Genomic DNA, 7,811 nt, shown 5'->3' with positions numbered 1-7,811 from the left:
GCAGGAGGCATCACAATCCCAGACTTTAGCCTCTACTACAAAGCTGTAATCATCAAGACAGCATGGTATTGGCACAAAAACAGACACATAGACCAATGGAATAGAATAGAAACCCCAGAACTAGACCCACAAACGTATGGCCAACTCATCTTTGACAAAGCAGGAAAGAACATCCAATGGAAAAAAGACAGTCTCTTTAACAAATGGTGCTGGGAGAACTGGACAGCAACATGCAGAAGGTTGAAACTAGACCACTTTCTCACACCATTCACAAAAATAAATTCAAAATGGATAAAGGACCTGAATGTGAGACAGGAAACCATCAAAACCCTAGAGGAGAAAGCAGGAAAAGACCTCTCTGACCTTAGCTGCAGCAATCTCTTACTCGACACATCCCCAAAGACAAGGGAATTAAAAGCCAAAATGAATTACTGGGACCTTATGAAGATAAAAAGCTTCTGCACAGCAAAGGAAACAACCAACAAAACTAAAAGGCAACCAACAGAATGGGAAAAGATATTTGCAAATGGCATATCGGACAAAGGGCTAGTATCCAAAATCTATAAAGAGCTCACCAAACTCCACACCCGAAAAACAAATAACCCAGTGAAGAAATGGGGAGATAACATGAATAGACACTTCTCTAAAGAAGACATCCGGATGTCCAACAGGCACATGGAAAGATGCTCAACGTCGTTCCTCATCAGGGAAATACAAATCAAAACCACACTCAGGTATCACCTCATGCCAGTCAGAGTGGCCAAAATGAACAAATCAGGAAACTATAGCTGCTGGAGAGGATGTGGAGAAACGCGAACCCTCTTGCACTGTTGGTGGGAATGGAAATTGGTGCAGCCACTCTGGAAAACAGTGTGGAGTTTCCTCAGAAAATTAAAAATAGACCTACCCTATGACCCAGCAATAGCACTGCTAGGAATTGACCCAAGGGATACAGGAGTACTGATGCATAGGGGCACTTGTACCCCAATGTTTATAGCAGCACTCTCAACAATAGCCAAATTATGGAAAGAGCCTAAATGTCCATCAACTGATGAATGGATAAAGAAATTGTGGTTTATATACACAATGGAATACTACGTGGCAATGAGAAAGGATGAAATATGGCCTTTTGTAGCAACGTGGATGGAACTGGAGAGTGTGATGCTAAGTGAAATAAGCCATACAGAGAAAGACAGATACCATATGTTTTCACTCTTATGTGGATCCTGAGAAACTTAACAGAAACCCATGGGGGAGGGGAAGAAAAAAAAAAGAGGTTAGAGTGGGAGAGAGCCAAAGCATAAGAGACTCTTAAAAACTGAGAACAATCTGAGGGTTGATGGGGGGTGGGAGGGAGGGGAGGGTGGGTGATGGGTATTGAGGAGGGCACCTTTTGGGATGATCACTGGGTGTTGTATGGAAACCAATTTGACAATAAATTTCATATATTGAAAAAAAAAGAATAAGAAAAATAAAAGGCTTTATTTTACTTTAAAAAAAAAAAGAAATAAGGGACAAATTATGGAAAGGGCCCAAATGTCCATCAACTGATGAATGGATAAAGAAGATGTGGTTTATATATACAATGGAACACTACTTGGCAATGAGAAAGAATGAAATCTTGCCATTTGCAACAATGTGGATGGAACTGGAGGATATTTTGCTAAGTGAAATAAGTCAGTCAGAGAAAGATATCATATGTTTTCATTCATATGTGGAATTTGAGAAACTTAACAAAAGAGCATGGGTAATGGAAGGGGAAAAATAGTTTCAAACAGAGAGGGAGACAAACTGTAAGATACTCTTAAATACAGAGAACAAACTGAGGGTTGATGGGGCCCGGGATGGGGAGGGGAAATGGGTGATGGGCATTGAGGAGGGCACTTGTTGGGACGAGCACTGGGTGTTGTATGTAAACGATGAATCATGGGAATCTACTCCTGAAGCCCAGAGAACACTGTATACACTGTATGTTAGTTAACTTGACAATAAATTATATTAAAAAAAGAAATAATGGAGATAAATGTTTTGGAATTGAAGAATAATGAGAGACTTCATGTAGTAAAGAGTCATAGAGAGTCAAACAGGAGAGAAAAGGAAAACTTATACTAGATATTCTATAATAAACATTAAGAGAATCAAAGAGAAAATTCTAAAAGTGTCCTGAAAGAACAAATGGTGCACCTACAAAGGAACAAGAATCAGGTTGATCTCAGACTTCTCAATAGCAGCATTAGATGTAAGAAGAAAATAAATTATCATTGGGGAGATTAATAGGTGAGCGTCACAGAGAAAAAGGCTGGGAGAGAGGAGAAACCAGAGGAAGAACTGAATTAATTGGTAATTGATCAAAGGCTTCCACAGCTATAGTTTAATGGTACAAAAGGTCTTGTGCATATCTTCCAGAAGAGAAAATTAGTCATGATTTTTCCCCACTGGATCATCTTTCTTTTCTGGAGTTAAAAGGAATATTTTCATCTTGTATTTGTATTACATTTTATACAGTTAAAATTATGTTAATATTCATTACCACATTTAAACTTTTTTGGAACAGAAAGCTCGAATGTTACTGTGTTCAAGTAGTGTTGTTTGCCTTATTGTGTAGACCAGAAAGTTGAGACCCATTTTAAAGTTATGCCATGAATTGCTCACAGAGCCAAACCTAGACCCCTACATTTCTAACTCCCACATTTATGCTGTTTCTTCAGCATAATGAAGGAGCATGAAAACTTTGGAGAGCCGGGTGGATTGTGAACTGATTTGTCCAATGGACCTTGCTTGGAAAGGCCTTTTGGCTGGGAGTGGGAATTCTTAGATGAAAAGGTAATTGTGTCACTCATGAGAAGGCTGTATTTGGCTTATATAACATGATTGTCCTAAGCTCTGAGATATGATTGGATAATGAAAAAAACATCTCTTTTCCCACTTGGAGTTCTTATTAGTCATTTATGTGGATAAAGTTTTATTGGGATACTTATTGTAAATGTGACATATATGAAGAGTGGTTGAAATTGCATTTTTAGAGCATAAATGTATGATAATGAATTTCATGGCAACTCATACAAATCTCCTTGTCTTAAAAGCTACCAGCAGGAGAGACATAACTGTCAGAGAAATGACAGAAAGAAACCTCTCTTATAATTTTTTCTTCTTAAATATGAAATGTCTCTTTCCCATGGAGCTCATAAAGGCCTTTCATGTTATCAGCTATACATGAACATTCTTTTTACCAACTACCCTAAGGTTCTAAAAGTCCTAGTGAAGGAACAAAAAAGAGCATAATAATTCTCAGAAACTGGCTGAGCACTACAATCTCAACATCTCCTAATTAGAGGGAAATGGAATCACGAATGCAGCAGTGTATCAGACCTAAGACTTGTCTCCTCTTTGGTAAAGTTATGAGCTTCAGAAAACCTGTTCCATCAGTGTAGAATGTGTTCTCCTGATTTTGTAACTATGCTTTCATTTGTGTCTCCATTTGAAAGATGTACTCTGTGAGAATCTGGAAACCCCTGTCTCCCCACTAGACACACATGCATATACACTCCCTCTCTAGTAGAACCTTCATGCTATGAAAGCACAGTCCTTGCACAGACCATTGAAAATGAAAATAGAAATAAGGGTGGATGGAGTCTGAATTGTATGTTAGGACATTTCGGAGCCCTATGTATCAAATTATAAACAAAGCAAATAAAGAACCTGATCTGATAGTGAAGTCCAAAATGGGAGTTCCAGAGTGCTCTTCCAAAGATTATGAGCCACTCAACTTGCCTCTAGAAGTAAGGACCCCAGAAGAACCCTACTCAGAAGAATGCTCTACGGAACTCTACCCAATCTCATTCAGAGAATAAATGCTCTGGAGCATCCTAGAAGATGCCAAAGAAGATGATGGCAATTGACTGTGAGATGGTGGGCACAGGACCCCAGGGGCATATAAGTTCTTTGGCCTGATGTAGCACTGTCAACTACCACGGAGATGTGCTTTATGATGAGTACATCCTTCCCCCCTGCCACATCGTGGACTACCGGACAAGATAGAGTGGCATCTGGAAGCAGTGCATGATGAATGATACACCCTTTAAGATCACTCAGAACCAGATCTTGAAGATACTCTCAGGAAACATAGTGGTGGGGTATCCCATTCACAACTTCAAAGCCCTTTAGTACTTCCACACTACATCCCTCACCTGCAACACCTCCCATATCCTCCCAACCCTCAAACGGAAGGTTGACTGCCTGGAGAATGCTACCATGTCTCTGAAGCATCTCACCAAGAAGCTTCTGAAATGGGACATCCAGATTGGGAAAAGTGGACATTCCTCTGTGGAAGACGCTCAAGTCACCATGAAGTTGTATGAGTTGGCTGAAGTCGGGTGGGAACAGCCTGCCCCAGAATCCCCTGAAAGACTAGTGGCAATGGGGACGCTGGTGATGTGGGAAGGCAGAAGCAGCACTGCACCCAGGAGAAACAGGGCCTTCGACCAGTGGACAGCTCTACCAGCTCCACCTCTTTGCAAACTCGAGTTGTGAGGGAGAGAGAGCTTCCACCCAGACTTAATATCGATTGAAATTTCACCTCAGGTGTTGTGTTCTGTGTCTGGTTAAATATCCCGTGGAAGGTGGAAGGCTCCATGTCAGAATCAGCCCTATACTGTTTATATCTTAAAATGGCGCTAACTACAGGTCCCAGGGTGCTTTGCTCCAGTTGGGCCTTTTGACTTTCAAGTGGCAGGGCATACCAAGAAATGTAGTTTCTCAAACTATCTTATCACTAGAGTGGCCACATGTCCCATTTTATGCCTTTTGTTCTCAAGTAATTAGTACCCTTTCTCTCTCAAAAATACCCTGGTTGGATGATCACATCCTGTTTCACAGACTCTGCTTTTGGCTCAGTCTCCACCTAATCCGTGTTGGGATATCACCTATTCTTCCCACCTTGATTTCCAGAGGATCCATACCCTCATGAAGTTCAGTTCTCCTTCAGGTTACAAGGCAGTAGAGATAAGAGAGCATGACTTGGAAATCAATTTTTCTGATTTAGGAAAGCAGTCTCTTTCCTAAAGTAATACAGGATTTATTTAATTTACATCCTACTTGGTAGGTTAAAAAAAAAATTAAAGTGTTTTCATGGTTTTTAGTCTTTTACTTTGCCAAACCAAACCTTTAAAAACTCAAAGTATTCCCTTGATAAATTTTTATAATGGAAAAAAATAAAATAAAATGGAGCTACAAATGTAAAAGGTAATTAAAATGGGCCAAAGAAAATGAGCCATATGCACAGGTGAGTCTGAAAACCTTTTAAGAATCGCTAATATTTATGTTAATACCCTTTGTAATTTTAAGTTTTGAATTTCATCCTGCTTTACACTTGAGGCAGTGTTTTTTATTCCAGTAGGGATCCTTTGGGTATATAATTTATTACTGGATTCAAAAGAAAATGTAAAACTCTTGCGGAGTCTGGTCTAGCACCAGCTGAATTTTGTATCTTCCTTTTTAGGCCCCAGTGTTGCTTACTTGAGTTCTAGGCTAGATTGCCTTTGGTAAAACAGTGTAGTTGACCAAGTTAGTTTTTGGACACCCTCTCCCCCTCCCCCACCCCCCAGCTTCCTTACTCTGTCCGGATTTTCTCTTTGTGTTATCTGCCCTCCTCCTCTTCCCCACCTCTTCTCCTCCTTCCCTGCTTCCAGTACTGTCTGTTCTCTTTCTTCCTTCCTATTAAAATCTGCTCAGAGGAGTCACTGTAATATTAATCATTTATGACTTCGTATGGATTTAAATCAACTTTCTTCCCCATCACAGAGAGCATTTTTCTAAGCTTATCTCCAATTATGGAATTAAATACTGTCTCTTATTAAATAGATTTCAGGCATCCAGCTTGTGGGGAAGGTAGATTTTTGGCAACCAGACCTTAGGCATCTCAGAAATTTATGGATGATTGTACCACCCCAAATACTTAACAGTGGCTGGTATACCTAGTAGTAGTTCAATGAGAATTTGCTAATTGTATAAGTGGTTATCCACTCCTCCTACCAATAAGGTTTTGGCTGTTAGGCCTTTTTTTTTTTTTTTTTTTGGCTTTTCAATGTGTCCAGATTGATATTGTGGGGCTTGGGCACATTGTGGATCCTGATATTACACTGGAGTTTGATAATGAAGAAGGTTGCAATATTTGAGAAGATTGAATCTTGAAGGATAATTCAATGAGCAGTGACAGGACAGAATCACAAAGTTAAACAGACATATATGAATCTTCCAGAATTGAAAACTGTCGAAATTGCTGCAAGATTAGATCATATTAGTCATTTGCTATAAACCTGCTCCAGCTGTACCTTCAAAGAAGAGTTTATTTCCTGACTGTCAGTCAACTGTGGCCTGATTAGAGGGAGCAGGATCTGGGGAGGTCAGAGTCTGGGTTCTGGAGTCATTTCTGATGAGTTTTTCTTTTGCCTAAAACACACCAGGGAAAGTAAATGCAGGTGGAGAAGAGATTTACATTTTTCCTCCGTATTGCTCACATGAAACTTATATTTCCATTTAAAATCTTTTCAGAGAAAGCTCTTGGAAAAATTGACCCCTGAAGCAAGCACTATTTAGAGTTTGGGATATGGCTTTCTGGCAAGGTGTAGGTTTGAATGTGATTAGCAGACAAGCCTTGGGCTGGGCCTCTTGGCTTCTGCTAGGTGGCATTCATCCATACACCACCCAGCCTTCTCTGTTTCCCCTGCTGCTAGAAATGTCCCTGCTACAGTTAAGACATTCTCCAATACATTCTCAAGCCCTCCTTGTCATCTTAGAGTGGCCCATGATCTATGCACATAAATCAATCATTGTAATTTTCCCTAAGACATCCTGTGAAGAGGAAGTGGTGGTTGACCTGGATGATAATATTTCTGCTTTAATCACCAAGCCTATCTTATTGATGTAAGGGCAATTTCTACCAGGTTTGGGGGAGTAAAGGAGAAAAATAAAGGTACTTTGTTCTTCCCTTGACAGGGGTAATTGCCTCAACTGCTAGGCAACTTTTCATTCATGACCTCTTACACTCCCATTCCTAAGAAACCCTTGAGCTGCTCTCTATTTTAGCCTCATATTGTTTTTCAATAGGTTAAGGTTACAACTGTTAATAAGCTTGGGCTTTTGCTTCAGGGCTGTCAAACTAGCCCCTTTCAAGTCTGCAAAATTTGCTTAGCAATTAAAAAGATATGAAATCTCATATATTCATGTAAGTATCTCTCCCTTTCATGTTTTTGCCTGGATATAACTGGAGATGTTTTTTAACCACATGTTTATCATTAGGTAGAAAATGTAATTATTGAGGGGAAGGGCAAGATGCTTCTAGTGACTTGTCTAAAGAATCTCTTTAACTAATTGCAGCTTCTCTCAAATTAGAGCAAGAATTGTAATGATTCTGAACAATATGGGGGCAGTACAATAACATCAGGAAAAATTTTAGAATAACATCAATGCCCTAATAAGTAGTTTCTGCTGTGAAAGCTTATAAGCACTTTATTCAAGTCTTATTTGGAAATATAAAAGTCATTGCATTCTAGGCTCAGGAAGGCAAAATGATAATGGTGAACAATCTTAAAGATCTTTCAGTAAGAAGAAGGCTTACTGGAATGTCTAAGAATCTTGCAGCATCATTTGAAATAAAATTTCATTTAATGTACTTCAAAATCTCATTCCAGTGAGCTTCAAACAAGTTTCCAAGTGACTAATACAATTTTCTTTAACCAATACCTTTAATTAACCAAACCATTTCTTAAATTATATTTTTGCAGGAAGAGGTGTATCAAAAGATCATCATGTTC

General features: G+C 39.3%; 1 pseudogene; it reads left to right on the top strand.

Moving 5' to 3' along the window:
- The window catches only part of LOC125931350 (interferon-stimulated 20 kDa exonuclease-like 2), a 36,963-nt pseudogene extending 31,396 nt beyond the window's left edge, over positions 1–5,567 (top strand).
- The last annotated feature ends 2,244 nt before the right edge of the window (positions 5,568–7,811 follow it).

The sequence above is a fragment of the Panthera uncia genome, chromosome X, assembly GCF_023721935.1.
Source record: "Panthera uncia isolate 11264 chromosome X, Puncia_PCG_1.0, whole genome shotgun sequence".
In the NCBI taxonomy this organism is placed as follows: domain Eukaryota; kingdom Metazoa; phylum Chordata; class Mammalia; order Carnivora; family Felidae; genus Panthera; species Panthera uncia.
The sequence above is the reverse complement of the archived record's forward strand: the minus strand, read 5'-3'. Positions and strand labels throughout refer to the sequence as shown.